We start from the raw sequence: 27,625 nt of genomic DNA, 5'->3' as shown, positions 1-27,625 counted from the left end.
AAAACTTGAAATATGACTAGTACAACTGAGCAACTGAACTTTTCATTTGATTCCATTTTAATTAATTTAAATTTAGATTTAAATGGCTATATGTGGCTAATGGCTATACTGTATTGAACAGTACGTCTCTAGAGATTGCCGTTTCTTAACTGTAGTTTGTAAAGTAGGATATGTAACCTGCTGTGCATAGAACTATTAACAGAAAATCCATATATGAGATCTGTTTTATAGTGTTTTCTCACATGAGGGTCTTAGTCAGTGGGAGGACTATTATGCCCCTCAGAAAGGGAGAATGAAATTATGCAGGTATAAGATTTGGGGTAGAGTGTATGATAATCTACCACCACTCCCCAAAGAGTCCTCAGGAATCCTAGGATAGAGACAATACTAAGAAGCCTCCCTGAAGGAACCCCCCAAACCTTACTTCCTTTTTCCCTTTACAACAACCCTAGCAGCAAGTCAGTTGGTGTTTGGGATGGGAAACACAACTACAGATGCTTTTTGACTTATGATGGGGTTACGTCCCAATAAACCCATTGAAAATTGAAAATATCATAAGTTAAAAATGTGCGGCAGACTGGAAGCTGCAGCTCACTGCTGCTGCCCAGCATCTTGATTAAAGGAAGTATGGTTTCTACTGAATGTGTATTGCTTTCATACCATGATAAAGTTGAAAAATTATAAGTCAAGCCATCATAAGTTGGGGACTGTACTGTACCCAAAGTTGTAGCTGAGTTCAGTTCCATACACATTTCTGGAATGCTTATAATATTATACAAAGCACCATGTGACATCTTGGGGGAGGAGAGGATTATAAAATGACTAGGGCATAAATTCTGTCCTCAGGGAGTTTATAATTTATTGCGGGTGGGGTAAAGCAGGAGGGAAGAGAGGATAAGACAAAATATTCAAAGAACTGTAACAGAAGGCATGCTCTGAAAGGCATAGGCAAAGTACAGACTAACATTAAAGGAGGGCCAGAATAGTGTTTTAGAATTTTAAAAGCCTAAGTTCCTTGCACTACTGCTTATTAGCTGTGTGACCTTGGAAATTTTACTTCAACTCTTTAAGTTTCCCAGTCCTTGTTATAAAATGGGAATAATAACTAGAAAACAAAATAAAGAGATAATGTATATAAAGTGGGGCACATTCTAAACAACCAATGAATGGTAGTTCCCCTAATTGGTAGTTCCCCTTTCTCCATTGCTATGTATGTATTGGGTTGGGTAGAAGTAAATAAGGAAAGGCACCATGAAGAAAAACACATCTGATATGAATCCTAAAATAAGAATAGTATTGGAAAGGTCAGAAATCAAGAAGCACGTAGAGGAGTGGTGTGAGACAAATTTGTGGAGGTAGGAAAGTACTGAATGGATTCAGTGTGTGGTATAGTCCCATTTTGCCAGAGTGCCAGCCTTTCCTACACGAAACGTGATTCCCACACCAGCAGGATTAGCATCATCTGGGAACTTGTCAGAAAGGCAGACCACAACTCAGACTTACTGAATCAGAATGTGCATTTTAACAAGATCCCCAGGGAATACGTGTGCATATTAAAAAGTTTTAGAAGTGTTGAGTAAAGTATAAGCTGATGGGGGCCTTCTTAGGAAAGACTTGAATGTGTTGACCAAGTAATATCAGTAGTCACTAAAAGTTGCTGAAGGATCATTGTTAATGAAAACTGGCCCGTGACCTAGGCCTGTATTACACTTTGAAAAAAGCAACTTAAGAGTAAATTTGGCTCTCAAAGTTTTTATATCCACCACCATTCCAGCAAGCCCCTTAGTCGAAGAGGACTTTTGTCCTTTTCTTTCTCATCTCTTTCCTGTTACCTTCACTCACCCATTAATCTTTTACAGTTACCCTTGCTTCAGCTAAACCAGTTATACAGTATATTGAACTCATGAAATTGACAAAGTATGTTTCATTTGTTTGACATCATTTAAGACCTGGAACTGAGAAATGTTCAGTTGTTTTGGCTGCTAACCCCTGTGGCTGAAGAGTGATACTGCAGTCCCACTCTTTTGGACACTGTAACTATTTCCTCAGAAGAAGCTGGTGGAACAACTGGGTAGTGAGAGCTGCAAATGTGGAGTCAGAGGTTTTGAGGCCGGGACTGAGGAAGGAGGAGGGGGGTAAATGAAAGTGAGGAGGGGCTCCTAGAGATGGATAAATCCTATAAAAGCACCTGTCAGAACACAAAGATCCTGGCCATTATCCTAACTTCTTGTTTCTCCAAAAGTTTTGAATTAAAAACTAATTTGGAGACCCTCCCTCTCACCATGGTGTCCCATGTCTGATTTTAAACTGAAGTGATTTGGAAAATAAGATTCAGTCTATGGAAATTTTATAGGCAAATTAGCTTAAATGTTATTGCCAAAAATTGATATTTATTTTTTGAACATGAATTTCTGTCTGGAGATTACTGCCTTGAATTTATCATATTTCTCAGGACTTTAACCATTTTCTTTTAAAGAGAACTAATCCAGGGCAGAATTGTGTTTCTTTATGCTAACATTATACACCCTGTGAGCCACAGCCAGAGATAAGAAGTGGCATGGACCCACAGGATCACATTTAGTATTATAACCTGGGGTAATCATTAGAAGTGTTAGATTGCATCATGAAGGTTGGTCCTAATTTGACCTGATAGTGGAAAGCTATGTAAAGTGAATTGTGACAGTAACTATTATAGCAGCTGAGCAAAAGGAGATCAATGATCTTCTTTCACAGAAGTCAGAAAAATTCTTCAGTGCTTTCCTCAAAGCCCACGAATCATTTGCATCTGTATGGCAGATATCACTGCATGTGAACTCCTTGACCCGCAGATTGGAGTATTCACTGAGAACCACACTTCATTCTGAGATGTTTAACGCCTTGATTCCATTGGATGAGAAATGTCATTCTCCAAGGACCCCATCCCCTCCTCCAATATGCATACTTTCTAAAGTGGCCTCTCGTATGTGTTACAAAGTCAGATAATCTGTATTTTGACATGACATGAAACAACAGCTGGTCAGCTGTCTATACCAGTCAACTTGGTTTTAGATGAGATTACATTACCACATGGATTTGTTTATTGCCAGCATGAGATACAGAAATAGCAGAAATCTATAACACTAATGTTTATTGTCTATTTGTCTTTATTTTGTCAATTTGTGGTTCCCTTTGGACAAAATAAATTTTGTGGGCTTAGAGGATGAGGGGATGAGATATGAGGGAAATGAATGAGCAGGGTACAAGGCTTTGTTAAGTTTATCCTCAGGAATAAAAGAACAAGGACTGTGAGAAATGTATAAGACTTTAGAAAATTTGTGACTTTATTCTTAGTTGTCCATTAGTCTCTTGTTTGTTTTTCCTGCAACAATTATCAATAGAATCCTTAAAAAGTTAGATATGCCATGTGTTCATTTTAAGGACAATAAGCAAGATGACATTTGAACAAAATGCATCCTACTACACAGGCAGTTTTGGGTAAATAAAAGGAACTCCAAAAGAGACTAGATGGTAGTTTTTAAAAGGTAAAGAAAATAAGCTAAATGCCTAGGAGCCTAGCAAGGAATGGGCCTCAAGCTTAAATGTGTCCTCTAGATTAAGGCTATGGATAAGATTCCTGCGTGGCATAGAAGAATGAACTATGTTAACTTAAAAGTTTCTTCTGAATATAATATTTTCCAATTTCATCACGTCTAGTAGAAAGTGGTAGACATTACTTCCATAAGAGATTTAAAGACAGATTCTATAGTTTGGGTAAGAATTACAATATGGTTATCTCTAATATTTTTACATTTATGTCATAATTAAAGTTTCAGTAATAAAAATTCTTGGAATTAAAGTGGTGGTTTTCTTTTTAGGATTTTAATTTTAATGGGGCTATTTTACTTAAAATAGCACTCAGCATGGGTGACATATATATGACACAGAAAAGATCCTATAAGTACATATTGATTTACTGATTTATTGGTTTATTTGGTACTGTCTTAGGGGAGGAATCAAATAATACAATATAAGTAGCTAGAAAGCACAGGTGTCATAGGATTTTGCTATCTCTAGAGCCATTGCTTTCGAACTACAAATCTTTGCAGACTGTCTTGGGTCCTGGATAATACAAAATGTGGATTTGTGTTCAATAAATCAACTTACTGAGTGATGTCTCTCTCTTCCATATGAGATCTTTTCCTATAAAAAATTAGGCCTGAAATGTTGCACTGCATTATCAGGATTTTCACATATCTGGATCATATATTAGGTAGATACATAGAAATTCCTTGAATTCTTCTTCAGTGCCAAAAACAATCTGTGTATTAATATGAGTTATAAAATACCTAAATCCCTAAAGTTATTATATGGGACTAAATAAAGGGCAAGCATGATTATAATCAAATGTCTATGACTGAATACTTTTAACTCACCAGATTTATTTTCCTAGATTTCTTCAACTTTAAAAAAAGGTACAAACAGCAATGAAAAGGTTCAATGAGAAAAGTAAGGTATATACTTGGACCAATCTCCTCACATTTTACATCAACAATTCTATACATTAAAAATGGAAATCCAATATTATCATAGTAGCAGTTAATATTTATTGAGCATCTACTATGTGCTAGATGTTACGGAGAATGTTTTACATATATGATCTCATTTAATATTTTTAGCAGTACTATGACTTAGGTACTGTTATTGGTCTCCTTTTACAGATCATGGCTCCAAAATTCTGTAAGATCCTCGGTCCTCTACTTAATGAGGCAGAGAAATGGACTAATATATCATTCTGTAAAATATTCAAATGCAAAATAAGGCCGGGTATAATGGCTCATGCCTGTAATCCTAGCACTTTGGGAGGCCGAGGTAGGAGGATCAATTGAGGCCAGGAGATCAAAACCAGCCTGGGCAACATAGTGAGATTCCATCTCTACAAAAAATAATAATAAAAAAAATTTAGCCAGGGCTCTTGGCACATACCTTTAGTCTCAGCTACTCGGGAAACTGAGGCAGAAAGATTGCTTGAGCCCAGGAGTTCCAGGTTGCAGTGAACTATGATTGTGCAACTGCACTCTAGCCTGGGTGACAGAATGAGACCCTGTCTCATGTAAAAAATGCATGAGAAATGCAAAACAAAATAAAAAAGACTTTTCTAATTAACCATCATTAATCAGAACTCCTAATCCCTGAGCATTTCTTTTAATCAGGATCATGCAGTATAGTACTCAAATGATAGAGATGCATTTAAAATCTAATTATTTTAAGCAATGTTGATATAATCAGCATCAGAACTTTTAAGGTGTGGCATTAATTCTTGATTATCAGCTCTCCAGTCTTTAATTATGTGAATTAATGGAATGAGTCATCTACCCCCACTGTATTGAGAATTTATTCATTCATTCAACACTCACTGTATATAAGGCATGGTGCTAGCCACCAGAGATAAGTTGTCAGGGGAAGGGAGAGAAAGAGAGAAGAGAGAGAGGATATATATATATATATATATATATATATATATATATATAGAGAGAGAGAGAGAGAGAGAGAGAGAGAGAGAGAGAGATAGGGCAGAGAAGAGAGAGGGAGAAAGTTTCTTCCTTAGAATAACTTATAATCATGCAGAGAAAAATTTTGTTTTTAACTCACTTGGAATAATTTAATTTTCATAAATATATATTTATCTTTGCAACAGCCCTATGCAGTGTTCTCACTGCCCTTATACATATTATGAAACTAAGACTAAGAGAGATTACATGATTTACTGAACACTATCAAGCTAGTAAAGGACAGCCAAGATTTGAACCCCAATCTGTTAGGATATTTCCACTATACCATCCTATCTTCCATGGAACTTGTTTTGATCAGTAGGATATTGTGGAAAGAAATACCAAGAAAAGTTTTGGAATAGTAGACTAATCATATTTGACTCTGGGATTCCTCAGGTGCAAGAAACATCTTTATTTGTAAATGATATAAAAATCTAGTCTTCTTTGAAAATAGTCTTGGTTATGATCTCAATATTTTTTAATATATAGCAATTAATGTTTATTTCTTTAGTTCTAATCATAGTAGGAATTTAATAGAACATGTATATGATGCAGTAAACAGTTGGCTTAAGATACAGAAGCAAGTTTTATTCTTTCACTTAGTTACTCATATGATGTAAAGGAAAAATGTTTGATAAGTCCCAGAAGACATTTAATGAAGATTTTCCAAGTGGAGTTTGATCCCTGAAGAAATAGTACTTGGGCTGAAAACACTAGCAAGGGGATACTCTTTATTTAAAACAATAATGTAAAAGTCATTTTATTAGAACCTTAGCATTCGTTTACTAAAACTTGCTGTGGACCTTTACCTGACTGGATTCCACGTTTTTTTTGACAATTTACGACATTACCTCAAGAATTATATAGCTGCAGGCTGTAGAAAAACTAGGGAGTTAAAGAATGAGCCATATCAGGCTAACCTGATTCCCCTTTTCATAGGATTGGAGAACCAGTAGAGAAAAGATTTAGAAGAGATGTTTTAATTTTGGGTTTTAACAAAGCTTTTGATTTCACATTTCATGAAGTTTTTAAATGAAACACTTGAAACTCCAGGTGCTGCTACCAGAGGAGTAAGAAACTATGTCTGCTTGCCTCTGATTGAACTGTGTAAGACTTGGAGAGTAGAAAATGCCTTTTGCCATTTTATGTGGTACAGCAGCAACAAGTAAAGTGACCACACTTCTAACATTATTTGAAAAGAATGAGATTAACACTACTCAAACCTGGGTCATATCTCCTCGTCGCTCCAACTACTAAACAACACCCTTGCAATTTTTATATATTTGTTTCCTTTTCTCATTTGCCATGAAGTTATTGTTTTCCTTTTTGGAAGCCTCTATATCATCATTGGAAGTGACTTTGACACCAGGATAATCTGATGATTATATCTACATCAGTTCAACAAACCTTGTAAAGAAAGAATGGAAAAGTGTCAGGAGATAATCCAAGGAATACAAAGTCAAACTTTTTCAAAGGAAGAGTGGGTCCAACCACAGCCACATTTAAAGAGGATCCTATCTCTTTAAGGGAGAAAGTAGAAGACAATTGCTAGCTTGTGGCCAGAAATGTTAAGTTGCCACAGAAACAGGAGGGATCTTACAAATGACAGAGCCACTATCTTATATTTTAATTCTGTACTTGTCAACAAGATGTGTAAAAATTACAGAGGGCACCTATCTTTAAGGAATTCACCTGTTACTCCTACCTAGGCCCTTAAGATTTAAAAGGCTTTCCACTAGTGGCTCATATAATAAAATCTGGAGACCATCCCAGTCCTTAATGGAGTCTGGACTTTGGCTTTCTTTTTCTTCTTTAGGATTGAACCAGCTGCCCTTTGACCCTGCCAACAACAACGAGCCCCTGCAGTTTGGTAGTGCCAGTGGCCCTCTGGTCACAGAAGGCCTCATTGAGAATGGAGGGGAATCAAGCAAGAAAAGAAAGAGAACAAATACTCCTTCAGGTAAGCTAGGTGATAATGCACTGTATTAAGTCAGTGCTACTGAGTCAACATCTTCCCGGAGCCTAGTATGTGGCAAGTCACATACTGTGCTAGGACTAGTAGGAACTACAGAAATGAGAGAGTCCTCTGCCTTCAAGGAAATCATGATGGGATTGAGGAAGGAGAAAAACACAGACATGAATAACTCCAATAACATGATAGAGTATCATCAGTGCTGTGATAAATGTGTAAAAGGAAGAAAAAAACCTATGGGAGCACAAATGAAGAAGACTAATTCTGCCCTAGGGATCACGGGACACTTTATGGCAGAAGTGACATTTTTGGCTGATCCTTAAAGAATGGGTAGGCTTGAGACAAGAGGAGACGAGTAAAGAGCATCAATTTAGGTAGAAGGAATTGCACAATTGAATGATTTCACTATACACTTGTCTTCGTATGTATGTGTGGTAGGCCTTCTTCACTTTTACTTCTAATGTAGATAACTGCATATCTTTGTATCTCCCCACATTCCACCCGTTTCCCCCATTATACACTATGCCTACATGTGTTTTATGCCTTTATAATTTTCTGAGAACAGCTGGTAAACACATTCTCCTAAGTCCTCTGTAATAGCCCAACTGAATTTTTATCTTCCCTTGCAATCCCCCCTCCATCCTTCATGTCCCATTGGCCTACTCTCATCTTAATTTTTTTTAAAGGAGTGAGGAAATAATAGGAACCAGATATTAACTAATTGTTTGATATTTTAAAATTTCATCTCTTTGTTGCTTGGTTATTCATTTGGAAATAGAATTCCCAGTATATGAAGACTTATCTGGGATTTGGGGATGAGCCTAATAGACATACATGTTGACAGTTATTTTTGGTTTTGTTTTATTTTTTACTATTACTTTTACTTTCAGTGTGTGAATGGAGCGTGTTTACAAAAATATAATATATCTGACACTTAGATCATAGGTCTTTCTGGTTATAAATTGAGATATTTGTTAAATGTGAGTTTGAAAAATGGAAATACAGTAAAACATTAGCTATTTAGAGCCCTCAAGTAACAAGTGATTCTTAGCTGTATTTTCTGGAACATAGAAAGGCATAGTATATAGACAAGGAATTGGCCTGAGCTCTAATCCTGTCTCTATTTCTCTCTGCGGCCTGGAGCTAGTTGTTTAACCTCTCTGAGTTTCACTTTCTTCAATGTAAAGTAGAAATGATACTAAAACCTACCTCTTACGATTATTATAATTCACTGAAATGATGTAGATAAAGTATATCTGCACTAATCACCAAATAAATGTTGCTATTATTATATAATAATATTATGAACGTCATCTTTTTAAGCATCAACATATTTCACATTTTTAGGTTAACCATTATGGGTATAAAATGTGTGTGTGTGTGTAAAATTATCTGCCTTTTTAAGGCATATGTTCAACATAATTTGAACTTTGCTTGATCATTTAGGGGCATAATTCTAGTCATTACATGTAATACTACACTCTAATACTCTATTATAATTTTCAAGGTTTACTAAGGAATATGAGCATTTTACCTCTACAATAAATTGTGCTAGACTGGTTTTTTAGTTATTACAGCCACATTTACACATGTCCTGTCTCTTTTCTGCAGTTTGCTGTCATTTCCTATTACTTTCAGTGTCCCTTCCTGTAGCAGCCCCTTTTCTCCTTCTAATCAGTTACAAACTTAAAAAAAAAAAACAACAAAACACCCAGCCAGCTCTCCAAGTTGATGGATCAGATTAATGTGATAAGTAAGCGTTAAATCAGCTATAAATGGAACCTGCCATGGATAGAGTGCATGGAATTTAGGGCATCAACTTTAAAATATCTTTTTTGGCTGCTCTGATGCCTTTTTTGATCATTTGCTAGTTTTTTCATTATTTTCATGTTACGTGATGTACTAGTTTAGGCTAATACCTATGGAACTGTAGTTAACTCATGAGGGTAGGGAAAGGGTGTATGCATTCATCTAAAGCGTGAACTAACCTTAAAGAATTCCCATTTTATTTCTAATGAGCATATTCAGTGAGAGCAAAGTAACTGTTGCAGATATAGGATTTTAACAGTAGATTATGCTAATCTATAATTAGCAGAACAATTTGCATTCAAATAATGAATATGCTGAAGTTCTTTAAAAACAGTATGTTCTTTAAAATAGGTAAAATAAGCCCCTGGCAGGCTAAATTAGCTCTCTTGAAATCTTGTTCACACTATTTGCTTAGTGAACTCTTTCTTTGTAGGTAGGGTTACTCCAGCCCAGGTTAAAGTGCCACAAATTCCAAATTAGTGTAGTCCAAATTAATGAGGTTTTTCTATACAGGGAGTCTCTCATAATTGTTCAGCAGCAATCTTGTGATAATGGGCAGATTGCTTTATAATATTATTTTCTTCCTCTGCAGTGCTAGACAAAAGGAAGAGGAAAAATGCTTTTTGTGTAGAAACTTCCTTTTTCCTTTGTCACCGTTCCCTGCATCATAACAAGGAGGGAAGCTAGATAGGAGCTGCCAGCCATTTCAGTTCCAAGCTGAGATATACTTCCAGCCTTTGCATCACTAGACCTGTAACACAATTGAGTCAAAGCTGTCTCTTGCCCTCTCCTTCGCTGCAAATGAGGGAGGGATCTTTGCCTGCAGCTCTAGTTCCTCACTGCCCATTCTTTTTTCCTTCCTTTCCCATCTCTCCTACCTCATATCTTTTCTACAAACTGCCTCTTTTCTTTTGTACCAAAATGATTTCTTAAAGGTCACTAGTGCCCTTCATATTGTCAAAGTCAGTGGCCTTTTGGCAATTCTCAACCACCTTGACCTCTTTGTTTCATTTGATGCTATTAATATTAACAACAACCCCCTTCCTTGAATTCTGTCTACTTTCACTTGCCTTGACAATACACTTTGTAGATTCTTCTTCCTTTTCTGTATCCTCCAAGCCTTCTCTCTCCTTTTTTTCCTCCGTCTACTGTGAATATGCTATTATCTACATTTATAGATGAAGAAATAAAGGTTAAATTTACCCAAGGTTGAACAGTTAGCAAGCAATTTAGCCAGGCCTCCAACTCCAAAGCCTATTTCTAACTACTGTGCAATACTTACTATGTCTGTAGATAGTAGGAATGTAGACCTATTACTAAAATGTATATTAAACATTGGTGGCAGACTAGGGAAAGCTGTGTTTGTGTGAAAAATAGGTTAGAATAAGGTGAGCAGAGCTTGTATTTTATATTCTCTAGGCTCTCTTCAAGCTCTGAGATCTCATAGTTTTTCTTTTCAGCTTTCTTTTATTTTCTGCTACTCCCGAAATCAAGTCATATTTCAGCCAAGAGATCCACTGCTTTTCTTCGGAGGCATTGTGCTTACCTACCTCAGTACCTGGATTATGTCATTCATTTCCCTTGCCTCATATTTTCTTCTTTCACCTGTCAAAATCTTGTCCAACTACAGTGCCTAGTACAAGTCCTGCCTTCGCCAAGAAGCCTTTTGGATCATCCTAGTTAGAAATGTTCTCTTGTACCTCTGAAATCCCTTGGTCTTTGTGTTCATATGAATCACTTGACACTGATTACAGACCACCTTAAACTATTGCTTCTCTCTCTCTCTCTATATATATATATGTCTTAGCCTTTCAACTCAGTCATCATCTCCTTATTGCAAGGGCCCCTGATTTATGTGTCTTTTAGCAGATTTGGTGTCTTGCACACAATAGGTGCTCAAGAAATATTTATTGATCGATTATGTATTTGCTTTCTCTCTGCCTTTATATTTTTTATTTTTATTTTCTTGTCACTCTCAGGGTGGAGCTTTGCACGAAACTGGGCACTTGGTATCTGATGTTGATCAGAGGCTCACTTGTCTCTAAAGGTCAAACTTGAGCAGCCACAAATCAAATCTGGGTGCATGTGAAAAGAATATCTGGCCCTAATGGAATCCTTGCCTCATTACCAGATGAAATTTCATAAGTGCCCAAGGGAAACTGATAGGTGGAGTTTGGGTATCCTGCCTCAACTGTCTATGAAGTAGATCAGTAATCTGGATTAGATGTTACTGCCGTATCTGACCATAAACTTTCTTTGTGGATCTGGCTGCTATATAACTTTTATCCTAAGGTGAGCTCAGAATTCTTCAGAGTGTGTTTGCTCTCAAATTTTATCCTTTCCTCAAGGAAATGGTTCCTCGGTGATGCTGCAACTGCATAAATTGTCTAAGATAGCAGTGAATCCACTTATTCAGATGGTACTCTATGGCAAAATAGTAGAAGATTGTTAAACCCATGTAAACTCACAATGCCAAGTTCCTTTCCCAAAGATACCAACTGCCTCCTGGTTTGAGAGCCACCTGGATTTGTAGAAGCAGAGATACCAACCCTTTCATCAAATACTTACACTAAAGTAGAAGAATCCATGAGTCAACAAGGCCAAACAGATGATTACTAAAATCGAATGTATTGTTTTAAGCAACATCATGGTACACTGATACTCAAGTGTCAGCTTTGTTTCTGGAAGAGTAGACAACTAACTGGGAATAATTATGGTACCAAAGTGAGCATACAGATGTGGACGTAGTCCTATTTACATTGTCTTTTCTCAATAGGCCTGTGTTAAAAGATAGATTTTCACTTAAATACATAATACCCAGTACTGAGTAGTATTGCCAAAGTTCATGTGAATAATGAATAGCTCAGTATGAAAAGAGAGAACTTCAACCATTTTCCATTTGCAATAACAATTAAATCACAGGCATTCAAGATCTCCAGGAAGACCCTTCAAATCAATAATAATTTGTATTGCTGTGGTGATTCTTTTTCTCTTAACATACTTTCATTCTCACTGCATTTTACAGATGAGGTGCTAATAACCAGGGAGGAGAAATGACTTTGCCTAAGGTGGACTAGCATCACCAGGAATGTTATATTAAGATAAGGATCCCCAGAAAGTATATAGTCTTGATCATAGACCTCCTAACTCAGTTCTCGAGGTTTCCTTTAGAATTTCTCCAAGTCAAAGTGAGACTTGACTATATAAAGACATTGCTAGCACTACCAAGGTTAGATTAATAATAGGAAGTCAGCCTGCAGAGCAGCAAGAAGACATTCAGTTAGACATAAGAAAGAACTATATCAGACTGTGTTATCAGAGAAGTTGTTTAAGCTCACTTGGAAGAGAAATATAAAAATGAGATGAACACTCATCTGCCTGGGAGTACTTTTGTTTCCTTTCTTACCTAGAAGGGCTATGAACCAGGATACTTTTCTATGACACTTAAAGCCCTTTGATTTACCTCAGAATCACAGGTCTGAGCCTTTTATTTCACATGTACTTTGAAGTCCACAAATGAAAGCATTGATTGTTTTTAAAGAGAGAAAATGCCACCATTTTATATCTTGGTGTGTGGTATTTCTAGCATGTCAGCTGAATTATTATATTGCCAAAGGCAAGAAGAGCCTATTGTTCCTTCAGATGGAATTAAAATAAGAAAAAGAGTAGACTAATAGCACTACACCATTTCTTTAGTCCTTTAGACATTTTTATCTGATTATAGTTTCAAGAAATAAAATCATTATCTCGATAACTAGAGGATCAAAAAAGTAAGCTGACTTCTTTCTTTCTCAGGTCTGATAGAAAGTCAGTGTGAAATTTTTCATCTTAAAGGACTATCCGGGGGAGGGGAGACAGGGTTGCACAAAAGAGGCAGTATAGAAAAATGCAAATACATCTCTCTTAAGTTGCTCCAATTATTGGAATAGCTTTGGAATGATTTTGTAACTTCATTGTACTTAAGTCTTTAAGAGTACTTCTCTTGACAGACATATAGTATAAATCAGCCTCATATGTTGGTAATATAGAGGCTAGTGGGTAGATGTTTAGCCCTAGTATTTTAGAGTTGGAGGCAACCTCATCTAACTCTTATAATTTTTAGAAATTAAGAAACTGAGACCTTGAGAAGGGACTTGTCTATAGCCACATGGTTAATTCATGACAAAATGAGTAGTTATTACCTGACCCATATTATCACTTCAAATTGGCTAGGACTGTGGCACATAATTGATTCATTTTTACTGTAGCAAGTTTATCTATAACCTAAAAGTGCTACTTCCCCCCTGCTGAATAGTATTATGGGATTTGTGGCAAGCTACCCCCAGAAGTATATAAGGCTCCATATCCGTTCTGGTTGCACACAGGGAAAGGCCCTTTATTCTCAAGATAGAAAAGGAGTTTGAGACTGGGAAACACCTATCAGGGAATCACTTCTGTAGAGATGAACTCAGGCAGCTCAGCAAATCACAGAAGAAACTCTTTGTGACACCTGCTTACTTGGCAGGGGACAGTTTGTATCCCCCATCCAAGCCCACTCTTAAGGCCACTCCATCCAGATAGGAAAACATTTTGTAATTGTGTTTTGTCTGTGATTTAAACTTTGTTGCATAATTTTGTCTAGAGGATATCTTCTAATTTTTTGTCACTGGGCAAAGGCTTATCTGAAAAAAATCAATTTTAGGTGACAAAAACTGGATTTCAAAGTAAGAGGATTCTCAGATTTTGGAAGGTTGTTTTTAACTCCTGTTAGCTTAGTAAAGGGCTCAAAGCAACTGTCATCCTTATCCTTGGGACTTGTACAGGCCTCCCTGTCCTTAAAAGAGAAATGAGCACACTCAGACATGTAGTGAAAAGTATACTAAAGACTGTACTGGATTTTTGTACTGTACTTTTGTACTGACAAAACTGTACTGGTTTTGTACTGGATTTGTTACTTATCATTAGTCTTTTGACCTTGCGAAAATCACAGAAACCATTTCTAAGCCTCAGTTTCCACATCTGTTTAATGGGAAAAAAGCATTTTGAAATCTGTCAGGTAATACTTTTATGGTTACTGCTCTGCTTGTTAGGGCTTGAGAGCATGATGTAACCACACTGCTTTTATCCTTCCACTTTTGAATCAAACTGAGAAAAAACACAAAAAACCATGTGAGGAACAAAATATGATATGAGCCTTATTATAGGTAAAAATGGATTGAATAACATGGCTTATACCTAAGGCCTAATGAGACTTCCTACCACCTCCAGCTCCAAATGCATACCTTGATACCCAACTGTGGAGAAGATTGAGTCTTCAGGGCAGACCACTTACCTTCCCAGTGCTATTGAGAGTGATGGCCTATATGACACCTCAGTGGAAACAAGAAATTAAGAGCAAAGTGGACCTGTAGGCCTGCCTCTAGGAGATAGTGAATGCCTGTGTCCTAACTAAGCTCTGCTCACTTTATCAGAGAAAGAGGGTCATCTCAGTTGGAAGATATTCAGACCTAAGAGCCAGAATGCATAGGGTAGGCCATGAATGAGTACTTATCTTTATTCTAATCTTACCAATCAGTTACGTCTGTGCTGAAAGCCCAGAGAAGTTTCCATAGTACTCTGTCCCCATTCACAAACACAATGGAAATTTCTTCCTCCCTATGGAATGGTGACAAGTGGGACAAGAATCTCCACAACCTCCAACATCACTGTTTATTTTAAGATTAACAGGACTTTTGATTTTTCAAAGTCCTATCCCTGGGATTTTTTTTTTTATAACAGGGGAAACTGCCAATAACAGTCCATAGTATGTTATAAATAAGTAGGGTTGTTCTAGTACACGTATGTCACACTTGGATTTTTACTTTTCCATATATAAAATCAAGACAAACTGCAAATGAACCAACTTCATATCATCTAATATAGCCTCAAAATAATATACCTTACACTGAAGAGATACCATTTTCATGAATTTTATTTTTGCGACAGAGTCTTGCTCTGTCAACCAGGCTTGAGTGCCGTGGCATCAGCCAAGCTCACAGCAACCTCAAACTCCTGGGCTCAAGCTATCCTCTTGCTTCAGCCTCCCGAGTAGCTGGGACTACAGGCATGCACCACCATGATCGGCTAATTTTTTTTTCTATCTTTAGTAGAGACGAGGTCTCACTCTAGCTCAAATTCCTGGACTCAAATTCCTGACCTCAAGCAGTCCTTCGGCCTCGGCCTCCCACAGTGCTAAGATTATAGGCACAAGGCACTGCACCCAGACGGCATTTTCATGAATTTTAAACACAGAATATTTCTGCTGTTATTTCATCATTGTCATTCACACGTGGTTGCAAACTCTACAAGTCTTCCCTTCTCTTCCATGACATCAAAGTATAACAATTAAAATACTGTTTTACTACTAATACTAATAGCTGATACCTATGGAATACCTACTGTGTGCCAGAGAGTTGTAAGTATTTCAAATGTGTTAACTTATTTGATTTTTCACAGCAACTCTATGAGGTAAATACAATTATTATCCTCCTTTGCAGATAAGGAAACCTAAGCACAGAGGCTAATTTGTCCAAATAGTAATTTGTCCAAATAATAAGTAGAGGAGGTGAGACTCAAACCTAGGGAGTGTAGCTTCAAAATTGGTGTCCAGAATCCATTAAATTAGAATGGAGATGGGGGCAGGTGTCAGCGTTATTTAAGAGCACTGGAGAGGATTCCAATATGCAGCCAGGCTTGAAAAGCAGTGCAGCTAATTATACAGTTTCAGAGGAACTGAGTGTACCTAGGCCACTGTGTTTCAGAATGTTGGATGTTTGTAGTATTTTATGACAGAATGTGTGTAGAGTCTTCTGTTAAGAAATGAAGTGATAGGAGTAGACCAAAAGATGATAAATAAAGTGGTTGTGTAAATGTTGACCTCTCTAGGTATCACAACATAGAAAAAAGAGACCACCTAATTTGCAGTTTCCTCTTGTTCTGTTCTATTTCCTGATATCCATTTATTATCTATAGAAATAAAAATCCAGGATGACGAAAGTCCTTCTTGTGGGCTAGGGAACAGTCTTAATTTTTTTTTCCAATCTTCAATATCCTCAATAATGTGAGCTATTCAATTTAAGCCATGTAGGTTGTAATATTTCACATTGAGCAATTGCTTGTGTAATAGAATTAATTTTAAAATATTTTGCTTATTCTGCATTTGAATTTTAAGCAAAAACAACTTTCGTATGCAAGCTGTTTTATGGAATGTGGTCAGAGTTGGTGAGAATGGCACACAAAGCCATTAGAGATATGTTTAACTGAAGAAACGAAGTGTACTAATTTTGTGGGAGGGAGCAGTTTTCATTCAGCAGGTGGCATTCCCTACCTACAGTCACTTTCCTCTGCATATTTGATTTAATAGCAACAATAACAACAGAGGCAGCTTTTATTAAATATTGATTATATGTCAACCATTATGACCAAGTACTTTACATATATAAACTCAAGCAAATTTCACAATATATCTATAAGATAGATACCATTTCCTCCTTTGTTTATAGTTTAAAAAAAACAACTGAGTCTTGGAAAACTTAGGAAACTTTCCCAGGCTACAACTAATAAGTAGTAGAACCAGACGTAAAATGAGGAGGCAGAATAACCGTTGTTAAGAGCATGGCTTCAGAATCCTGGTTCTGACCTGAGGCAAGCTATTACAGATCTTTGAGCCTAGTTTCCTTACCAACAAAATTAAAATAATAATACCAAGTGTACAGGGTTATTTTAGGATTCAGTGAGAAAATGAATACATAGTGTTCTTTTGTTCAATAAACATTTATTTAGTCTTAATAAGTGTTAGGCATTGTGATAGGTATTAAGTTACCCTAATAAGCTGTGAATAAGACAGACACCAACGCTGGCCTTGTGATGCTCACAGTATAGTGAGGAAGCCAGTCATTAAGCAAATAATTATATAAATAATGAATTATTTGCAATTATGTTGAGTGCTATGAAAGAATGACTACACATAGTGAATTCCTAGTAAATAAGAGCAAATATTTACCGAGTGGCTATTATGTGCTGGGCACTATGCCAGGTAGAGAATTGAGTGCAAGTGCACATTTGGGATGAACAGTGGAGGCATTTCATGAAATTGTGTGTCATATTGGTGTGAGCTTAAAGAAGTCATCTGCTTTCCTCTCATCAATCAAGGAAGCTTTGGGAAAGGGAAATAAATTTTCAGAATATACTTAGTTTATTTCATTGGAAAGAGAACAGATCAAGTTGAAAGTGTGCCTTCTTTCTTCTTAGTTCCTAGAGATTGTATAAGTCCTGTAGTGTGAGGGGCATCCCTAGCATGTGTGGCCTTTGTATCTGGAAAGAGAGAGAGAGTTTAAGAGGCTTGTGTGACAAACCACAGGGACCAGACTTTCCCTCTGAGATGAATGCTAAGTGATGAATTTGTTTTCTAATCTGGCTTTTTTCATTCCCCTTCGTAATTACCCTGATCTAGGATGAACAGCCTGAGAAACATTTACTAATGCATCCTGAATTATCTCAGCAAGGTAACCACAAGAGTTCAGCTTCTCTTGATTTTGTGCCAAGTCTCTGTTAAGCAGTTCTTACCACATTAGGCGTGTGCAGAGAGGACTACAGATCTTACAGGCTGGGGCTTGCCATCAATTAAGACTGTTGTCCTTTTCTGTGGGGTGCCACTCTCTCTTTGGCATGGCCTACAAAGACAGAGATGACTTCTACTTTTTGTCCTGTCAAACAGCCAGGCGGTTGATTGGAAAGCTTTGAACTGTTGCAGCTCAGACTGCCCAGAAGTGTTTTACTCCTTGATTGGGGATGAGTCAAGTAGTGGTAGCTAAGGAACTTGATTATCTGCCTTCCCTCTGGGCCCCTAGCTGATGAAGTTGTGTGTGACTTAGGACTTGACACCCCAATAGGCGAAAGTCTGTTACCATAACTCTGTGAAGAAAGTCCTACTTGTACTCTCATTTTACACATGAGATTCAGAGGTTCACTGCCTTGCACAAGAGTGGACAGCCAGTAAGCTATTCAAACCCATGTTTTTAGATGACAATGGGTCCTGTGCACTTTGCACTGTGCCCCACTGCTTTCTATGGTTTCTGAAGAAGTCAATGCTGTGATCTGAGCTGTAATTTCAGAAGATACTCTAACCGAAGTATCTTTATCATGGATTGTAAAGGGACAAAACTAGAAACATGGAGACAAGGTTAAAGTCTTCTGAAATAGCCCACAGAAATGAAATATGGGCCTGAATCAGTGTTATGGGAATAGGGATGGAGAAGAGGGGATAGATCCAAGAAATTTAATGGAGGTATATCATCCTGAACTTGTAGGGCTTGAAGAGTCATAAAGCATATGAAATGAAAAAGATACTAAAATAATCTGGCCTAGTTCTCTATCTTTAAGCAGAATATAATTATGCCCACTTTTATAGGTAAGTCCATTCAACTGTGATTCAACCTAAATGACTTGTCCAAAGTCCCGAGCTATTTTGGACAGAAAGGAGCTGGAACTCACAACTCCTTGTTCCTAATGCAGTCCTCTTTCCACTAAAGCCTGAAATATCCAAAATTTGTTTTTTGTTCATCTGGGTTTTTTTTTTATTTTAAAATATCTTTACTGAAGTACATAAAAGTACACAAATTATACGTGTACAGCAGTGAACTTTAACAAATAGCACACTCAGGTAACAAGCACCTGAAACAAGGCACAGATATTTCTGGCACCCTGGAAGACTCCTTTTGTCCTTTTTCAGTCACTCTCCCACAAAGATAATTTCTACCCTGACTTTCTCTCCCTCTTTTATTTTTTTTTTTTTTTATTTTTTATTTTTTTTTGAGACAGAGTCTCGCTTTGTTGTCCAGGCTAGAGTGAGTGCCATGGCGTCAGCCTAGCTCACAGCAACCTCAAACTCCTGGGCTCGAGCGATCCTTCTGCCTCAGCCTCCCGAGTAGCTGGGACTACAGGCATGCGCCACCATGCCCGGCTAATTTTTTTATATATATCAGTTGGCCAATTAATTTCTTTCTATTTATAGTAGAGACGGGGTCTCGCTCTTGCTCAGGCTGGTTTTGAACTCCTGACCTTGAGCAATCCGCCCGCCTCGGCCTCCCAGAGAGCTAGGATTACAGGCGTGAGCCACCGCGCCCGGCCTCCCTCTTTTAAATAACTACTTCGTGGGCCATATTAGGGATGGGGAAATTTACTATTGGGATCTTCCTGTTGACAGATATTTAGATTATTCTTGTTTGTTTGCTGCCACCACAAACAGTGCTACAAAGAACAGCCATGAGCATGCTTCTTTGTCCATGTGGGCAAATATTACTCTAAAACAGGGTCCAAGAAGTAAGATTGCAGAGTTGAAGGATTAAGGGCTTTGTACATTTTGGTGACTGATAATACCATGATGACTTCTGCAAAGGCTTTCCCAAGTCACACTCCCAACCGTGATATTTGAGAGTCATTCCCTGTCTTCTTGCCAGCACACGATATTATCAATCCTATGAATTTTTGCCAATTTGATAGGTCAGAAATGACAGCTCCTCATTGTTTTATTTGCATTTCTCTGATGAATAGTGGAATTAAGCATATTTCTCAAATGTTTGCTAACTCTCTGTGTTTCTTTTATCAATCATTTGTAATATCCCTTACCCATTTTTCTTTGATTATTTGTGTGTGTGTGTGTTTTTTTTTTTATTATGGTCTTGTGAAGGTTCTTTTTATGTCATAGAAATTAATGCTTTTTCTGTTAAGTATGTTACAAATGTTTCTTTATGTATTTTAACATTGTTTATGATGTAGTCTTTCACATCAAGCCTGTTTTATAAAATTATTTCCCTCTTATAGATTTGTCATTCCTGTAAGCATGGAAGAATCACACCTTCTAGACTTTTCAGAGCAGCCTCAGTATCACATTCTATCCCATTGTTCCAAAAGTACAAGTACATACATCACATTATGTTTTCTTAATTGTAGAGTCAGAAATTTTAGTCATTCCACCCATAATGGTTGGTAGCTTGATCTGTTTTCCAGACTGGATCCAGGTGCTCTTTGAGAGAAAAATAGGGTAGCAGGACACACCTGTCTTATTGCTGTAGAATCTGGTATGTGCTAAAGGGAATGTGAATATGGTGTAAACTCCGGTCATTCTAACATTGTGTTCCCAGCTGTCTTCTGCTATGACACTCAGACAACTTAGGCACTTTGGAATGTTTGGTTGCTACGTGAAAGTATTTGGTTACATAGAATGAGGTCTGGAAAAGTTCTTTCTGGTATCTATAAAGGGAAATGGAACTTCTTCTTTTGGCACATGGAAAATCTCTTAAATTCCCATCCATATTATTTAGGACTATAAAAATGAGACTCATCTAAGAAATAAAGAGTTTGTTAATCAAACTTTTAAAAAATGTCAAGATAATATTGAACCTATTTATGCAACCAGTTTGAAAGTATTCTCAGCAGTAGACAATTGCAAACAAATAATATGCTAATATTATTCAGCAAACATTTATTGGATGTCTAGTGTGTGTCAGGTGCTATTGGATAGAAGGATAGATAAATATGCTAATTTTTAGCAGAAACTGAGACCTGAATAAGACCTAGCTTCAGTCTATAAGGTGCCTATATCTGGTAAATAGAAATTATTCCCTTCCATTGATGAAAAACACTTCCCTAGGAATCCTAAAGGGACCACATTTGTTGGGTTTTAGTTAGAATTACTGAGTTTACATGAAACTAATAAAGCTGAATTCACCCTCACTTAATCAGTACCAGTGCCTATTTCCTGAAGTTTTCTCTCAGGAGCCCCATTATCATACTCTGTTTTCAGGAAAAGCTGATGTAGGCATTCAAGTAAGCAAAAAAGATGCCTTATCCTTTTCTAAAATTTCCTTTGTACAGGCCGGGCGCGGTGGCTCACGCCTGTAATCCTAGCACTCTGGGAGGCCGAGGCGGGAGGATTGCTCAAGGTCAGGAGTTCGAAACCAGCCTGAGCAAGAGCGAGACCCCGTCTCTACTATAAATGGAAAGAAATTAATTGGCCAACAAATATATATATAGAAAAAATTAGCCGGACATGGTGGTGCATGCCTGTAGTCCCAGCTACTTGGGAGGCTGAGGCAGCAGGATTGCTTGAGCTCAGGAGTGTGAGGTTGCTGTGAGCTAGGCTGATGCCAGGGCACTCACTCTAGCCTGGGCAACAAAGCAAGACTCTGTCTCAAAAATAAATAAATAAATAAATAAAAAATAATAATAAAAATAAAAAAAAAATTTCCTTTGTCCAAGTGTTACTGACACCTTCTGGATTATATAAGTGGAAATGATCTTGGTTTGGATTGATGGATATTTAGATGGCAAAAATAAGGGTAAAAAAGGTAAAACAAGAGCCTAAGCCTGCTTAAGCTTTAAGTGTCCTAAGCAATGACATATTTTTCACTGAGAAATGTTCTGGGATGATAATTGACTTCCTGTTGTAGACTGTGGCTTGAGAAGAAAGTACTTCCCCTAGATTATGAAACAGGCAGTGTTGGTATTGTATTTCTAAAATTAATTCAGTAAACATTTGCTCCAATAATTAGGCTCCATAGAGTGTCATGCTGAGGGTACATTTTCATTTGTGTGCAATTTAAAACTTTCTTGAGAATAAGTCACTTAAAAAATGACTATGAATATTGAACTGATCATCTTCTCCTCTATCCCCTACCCTCTCAGCCCCATCCAAGCTATGTTTGAGGTTTAGACCCAGTGAAGAAACTTCTAAAGAATCAGATCTTCGAGAGTAGTCCTATAATTTTGAATTCTATCTCTTTGTACCCTGCCCTCCCTACAACACACATATTTATACCATTTCTCACAATTATTCTTTGAAATGATCTTTGCTTCCAAGAGAGTTCCTGAGTTATTTTTACAATTTAGCAGCAGCCCAGTAATTCTATCCCCTTCCCTGTGGAGCAGGTGCTCAAGTCTTTCAGATTTCTTTGGCTACTCATGGTTAGTTTTCTTCCAGGACAAGACTTTGTAGCTCTGAGCATCTCCAGAAGGGCCAAGAAATCCCCACAGAGAGTTCTACTGTTAGACTGAAAACTTAGTTGAGAATAAGAAATGAATCAGAGAATACAACAAGGTGGTGGGGAGCAGGCTGGAGTGATGGGAATGAGAGATCATCCAGTTCGGTGGTTTTAACCAACATGGCTGAGTGGTGCACATTTGTATCTGTTTGGCACTACAGCAGTGACTTCATGAGGGGTTGGTGGTGGCTAGAAGCAGTTATTCCTACTGGAGCAGCTTATAAAAAATATTTTCAGGGGAAGGTCATATGTTTAGTTTTAGAAAACTGCCTCACCCCAGCTTTTAATTGAACTAAGTTTCCAAACATCATGCAACAGTTCAGTGGCATAACTATGACTGGAGCCTATGTCTCAGGACTCCCCTTTTCTTTTTTGTTGTACTCTACTATGGGAAAAAGAAAAGAGAAAGGAAGTAAGACAGCAGGGGACAAAGAAGGGGAAAAAATAACTGCCTGTGATGGTGTGCCTGCCTCCATTGTCACTTAGTCCCACAAAAGTTTCAAATAGCCTGAACCAGGGGTGGGAAATCTCGGCCTTAGGGCCACACGTGGCCTTCTGTATCCTTGAGTGCAGCCTTTTGACTGAATCCAAATTTTATAGAACACATCCTCTTAACAAAGGGATTTGTTCTGTGAAGTTTGGATTTGGTTGAGGAGCCATAGCTGGTGATTTGGAGGGCCACATGTGAAGGCCCTTGATTTCAAATCCTGCCACTGTTGTCTTTTACCAGGCAACTTCTCTTGAGCCCTGTTACAGTAACAGTGGACTCCTTGCTAGAATGTGCCCTGTGCTTTCTTTCAGTCCAGTCCCTCTACCCAGAATATCCTCTTTCTCTTAACCAGGCAAAATCTAATTTGCTTCCCCAAATGAAAATGATTTATGACAACTTTGGATACTTTTTGCCAAGATATCTACAAGTATTAATAGTAACATTGCAGTAATATGCATTGCACTTCTACAATTTTCATCTTATTTGAAGAAAAACATTGCCAAGACCCAGCTCCAATATGGCCATCTCTACCATTGAGTCTACCATGATCTCCCAGTCTGAATTAAATTCTCCCGTGTTCAAATTAATATAATCCTTTTTTTCTTTTATAGCACTTACTATTTCTTGTCTTGTATTATAGGAATTGATATACACGTGTAGATCCTCCCAGCTTATAAGTTCATGAAGGCAAAGGCCATGTCTTATCTTTATGTCTTCTAATCACAGTACCAATCACAGTGTTACATGTATAGTTGGTACCCAGTAAATGTATTCAGTGAATGAGTAAATATTTCTTATATTCATAGGATTTCTTTTCTTGAACTCAACATATTCTCTGCTAGATTGCCCATTCTGCAATGACAGAAGCCTCATTTGTTTATTCATCCATCCACTCATTCATTCATACATTCATTCATTCCACAAATACTTATCACCTGCCTATTTTGTGCCAGGTACTGTTTTAGGTGATAGATATACAGCAATAAATAAAACAATCTCTGTCCCTGCTGTCATGGAGTATACATTCTAGTGAGTGAGACAAGTATTAAATAAATATATAACTTCAGGTACTTAGTTGCCCAAAAAAAATATAGGAGGTTAAGGGTACACAAAATGAACAAGGGCAACAGGTTAGATAGGGTGGCTGGGGAAAGCCTGATTGACTTTCCTGTACAACACTACCCCTGATCCTACTTCCCAGTAGCTAGTACAGAGCTAAACACATAGTTTACTGCCTGTGAAATATGCTAACTTTCACAACAACCTTATGAGGTAGTAGGATAAGAGCCAGTATTGATTATGGCTTTAAAGTTTGGGCTCTGGAATCCTGGGGGTGGGGCTGCCATAAACTAGTCTGTGATCTTGAACAAGTAACTAGAGTCTCTAAGTCTTAGTTTCCTAAATCTGTAAAATGAAGAAAATAGCACCTACCTCATAAGGTGATTTTGTATATTACGTGAAATAATCAATGTTAGATTGCTTATTTTGAAGACTACATGAAATAATGAATGTAAAATGCATCAGAATGTAACAAACAGTCCAGAAGTAGAAAAATGATTTTCTATATGGAAAAAGATGAAAATAAATCCTTTCTTATAGTATATATAAGTTCAATTAAGGGTATAAATTTCAAAAACAAAATTTCAAAACTTTTAGTAGAAAAGGTTAGCGAATATCTTCCTAACCTTGAAATAGTGAAAGATGTTTTAAGGCACAAAGAGAATTGACTATAAAATAAAAAATTGATAGATTTAACTATATTAAAATTTAAAACTTTGTTCACCATAATACAGCTTAAAGAATGAGAAAAGACAAGTTTTAAACTGAAAGAAAATATTCACAAAACACAATTAACAAAGAAATAATATCAAGGATACATAAAGAAGTTGTAGTAAGTATTAAGAAAGGATAAGCAATCCCATAGAAAAATGGACAAAAGACATGAACAAACATTTCAGAAAATGGCAGATACATATGCCCAATTAACTTGTGTAGAAAGCTTTAACATTAGTATGAAACAAAAAAAATGAAAATCAAATCACAATATCATTTTATACACAAATGATTGACAAAAAATGATAATACCAGGCATTCTTTCTCACTTGGGGTTCCTAGAAAGAACAAAGTGCTAATTCCTTAAAGGATTGTATATAAAGAATTAACTTCTTTCCTGTGCCTCTAGAATGATATTAGATATATACTATCCTTGGAGAATTGAGGAGATAATCACTCAAATATCTTCTGTGTCCTGTGGTTCAGATGAGATACCAGGGCTGAAAAAGCCAAGTGTTAGATACGTAAAATTCTTCACAATGTAATAACCCAGAAATGAGGATCCACATGATTTCTTATATGTTACTGGTAGGAATATTTATATAAATTGCTCCAAGCACTTTGGAACACATTTTGGCATTATCATATGAAAATTGAACATTCATGTACCCTATAACCCCAAAATTCTCCTGAATACCCAAGAGAACATTTTACTCATGCATAACAGGAGACACGTACAAGGATGTTTATAGCAGCACAGTTCAAAATACAAAAATCTAGAAACAAAGTAAATTTCTATCAACATTAATAATGGATTAATAAAATGTGGTATATTCATGCAGCAAGCATATTATACAGCATTCAGAAGAAATGAACTACAGTCACACAAAAAAGTGTGGATTAATCTTAACAATGTATTATTAGATGAAAAAGAAAACCCTAAAAGATTACATAGAGCATGCTTTATTTTTATGAAGTTAAAAATAAAATAGCAATATATAATTTTGAGATTACCTATAGTCCTAATAAAACTGTTTAAAAAGAAAAGCAAAGGGATAATGAACATAGGATTTACAATAATGGTTACCTTAGTTGGGAAGAGAAGGGGCATGTGGGTTGGGGAGGGGTAGAGGGACCCTTAAAGTTAGCTACAGATTATTGTCAAGATGTTAGCTTTTATTTTGGGTTGTGAGTTTGCAGGTGCTTATTAAATTATTAAAAATAACTAGGAGTCCAGTGCTGAGAGTATGTCATGAACCAAGTGTCATGATTAATCCAATTTTATACAGGTAAGACCCTAAAATAAGTACATAAATAATAAAATGTTTAGCCCAGTGCTTGTGATACAAAATAAGGCTGAGTAAATGGCAGTTGTCATTGCTAGTATTTCTTCCTATTCCTCCTCAATTTTTCTTCTGTCAAGCAATCATTATCTTCCTATTGTGCCTGAGAAATAATGTTTCTGAGAAGTATTAATTTGCATGAGGTTTCCCCAAATGACTAAGAGAACTAGGTTTAAAATTTAATAGTTCCTGAATTTTCAACCTCTTATAAAAATGCATTAAATCTCTTTTGTTGAATTGTACTTTTTAAAAAATTTTGAAAGTACTCTGCACATGTACTTTTAGGATGTTACCAACACCAAAAGCTTTAGCCTCTGCATATTATGACTTTGGTACTCAAAATCATAATAGTATATTAATATAATAGTGGCAGATGGTCTTGAATTAGGGTACTCTGCTGGAAGATTATAGTGTATGATGAATGGGTGGTTAGAGAAAAAATTGTGCTTTTAGTCTGGATCTGTAAGTCTGTTGGCTATGATTTATTTATTTATTAGACTTTACCTAGTACCTTCTTTTCATTCCTTCCCACAAACACTTCTCTGTTCTCACCATTAAAATAGCTGACTATATCTTTTAAGGAGAATACATTTTTAATGTCACAGTGGAGAAAAATTGATTTGGAGATGGTTGTCTGATTTCATTGTTCTCTTGTGGGGGAGGGTTCAGTACATAATAGGAAAGAGAAAACTGAATGACTAGCAGAAGATGAAACCATATTAAGGGATTAGACTATCTATGTCCCTTTAAGCGTGAGCATCTTAAAATTTAAGACAAATAGGAAAACTTCTACTTCCAGGAAGATGGAGTTGGATATGCTTTTTCCTATTTCTCCCACTAAGTACAACTTAAAACACTGGATATTATATATTTAAAAATCGCAGAAATACTGAAAACTGCAGACAAGGCAGAGTGTCTAGGCATCTCAGAACCTAAAGAATGCCATGGTGGTGAGTTCCCTGGATTTTCCTTTTGTGTCCTATATCTTATACTTGGAGATGAAAAAACTGATATCTCAGAAACCCCAGTGCATATAGAAAAAAGCTCCAGCAAAAGCCCATTTTCTTTCACCAAAGGACCAAGAAAGAGAAGCCTAGTGAGATGGAAAACTTGTAGATAATAGCTAAGCTCTCTACTCCAGTTAAACACCACATAAAAGAACTGTGGCCAAGTGAGGGACCTAGATTTCCACCTTCACAAAGCTCTAATGAGGCATATCAATATCTCTGCCAGAGATACCCTCCAGGATACTGTGAGAAAAGGCAAAGTACCAAGCTGAAACTTTCATCTCCACTGGCCAGCAATGAACCTCCCCCTGCCACACACACACTATATGAGGAAAGAGTATTTGAGGAGCCTGGACTTCTACTCCTTCCTGACAGTTGACAGTCATGAAGTCACTCCTACCCACAGAAGTGGTGTCAGTGGAGACCTAGTAGAGATTCATGATTGTCTTCATCACTCAGAAGCCCACTCCCACAAGGTGTCATTGGAGACTAATAGGAAGCTGGAACTCCCACCCCTGCCCATCAGTAACAAGAAGACCATTTCCCCCAGATGTCAATGGAAATCAAGTGGGGAACCTAGACTTCTGCATTCACCTGGCAGTAATGAGGCAATGCCCCCATCCCCTGCCAGAATGATGTTAAACA

At 37.0% G+C, this 27,625-nt stretch overlaps 1 protein-coding gene across 2 annotated transcripts in view; it reads left to right on the top strand.

The window, feature by feature from the left end:
- Positions 1-27,625, top strand: part of ENOX2 (ecto-NOX disulfide-thiol exchanger 2) — a 300,984-nt gene that overhangs the window by 126,939 nt on the left and 146,420 nt on the right. The window contains exon 3 of one of the 2 annotated variants that reach the window (XM_012764732.3): positions 7,345-7,488. The exons of the other annotated variant lie outside the window; for it this stretch is intronic. The gene's annotated coding sequence lies outside the window, so the exon portion shown is untranslated. The remainder of the gene's footprint in view (positions 1-7,344; positions 7,489-27,625) is intronic. 2 annotated transcript variants of the gene reach the window in all.

Source organism: Microcebus murinus, chromosome X (assembly GCF_040939455.1).
Source record: "Microcebus murinus isolate Inina chromosome X, M.murinus_Inina_mat1.0, whole genome shotgun sequence".
In the NCBI taxonomy this organism is placed as follows: domain Eukaryota; kingdom Metazoa; phylum Chordata; class Mammalia; order Primates; family Cheirogaleidae; genus Microcebus; species Microcebus murinus.
Note: the sequence above shows the minus strand (reverse complement) of the source record. Positions and strands in the feature narration are given on the sequence as shown.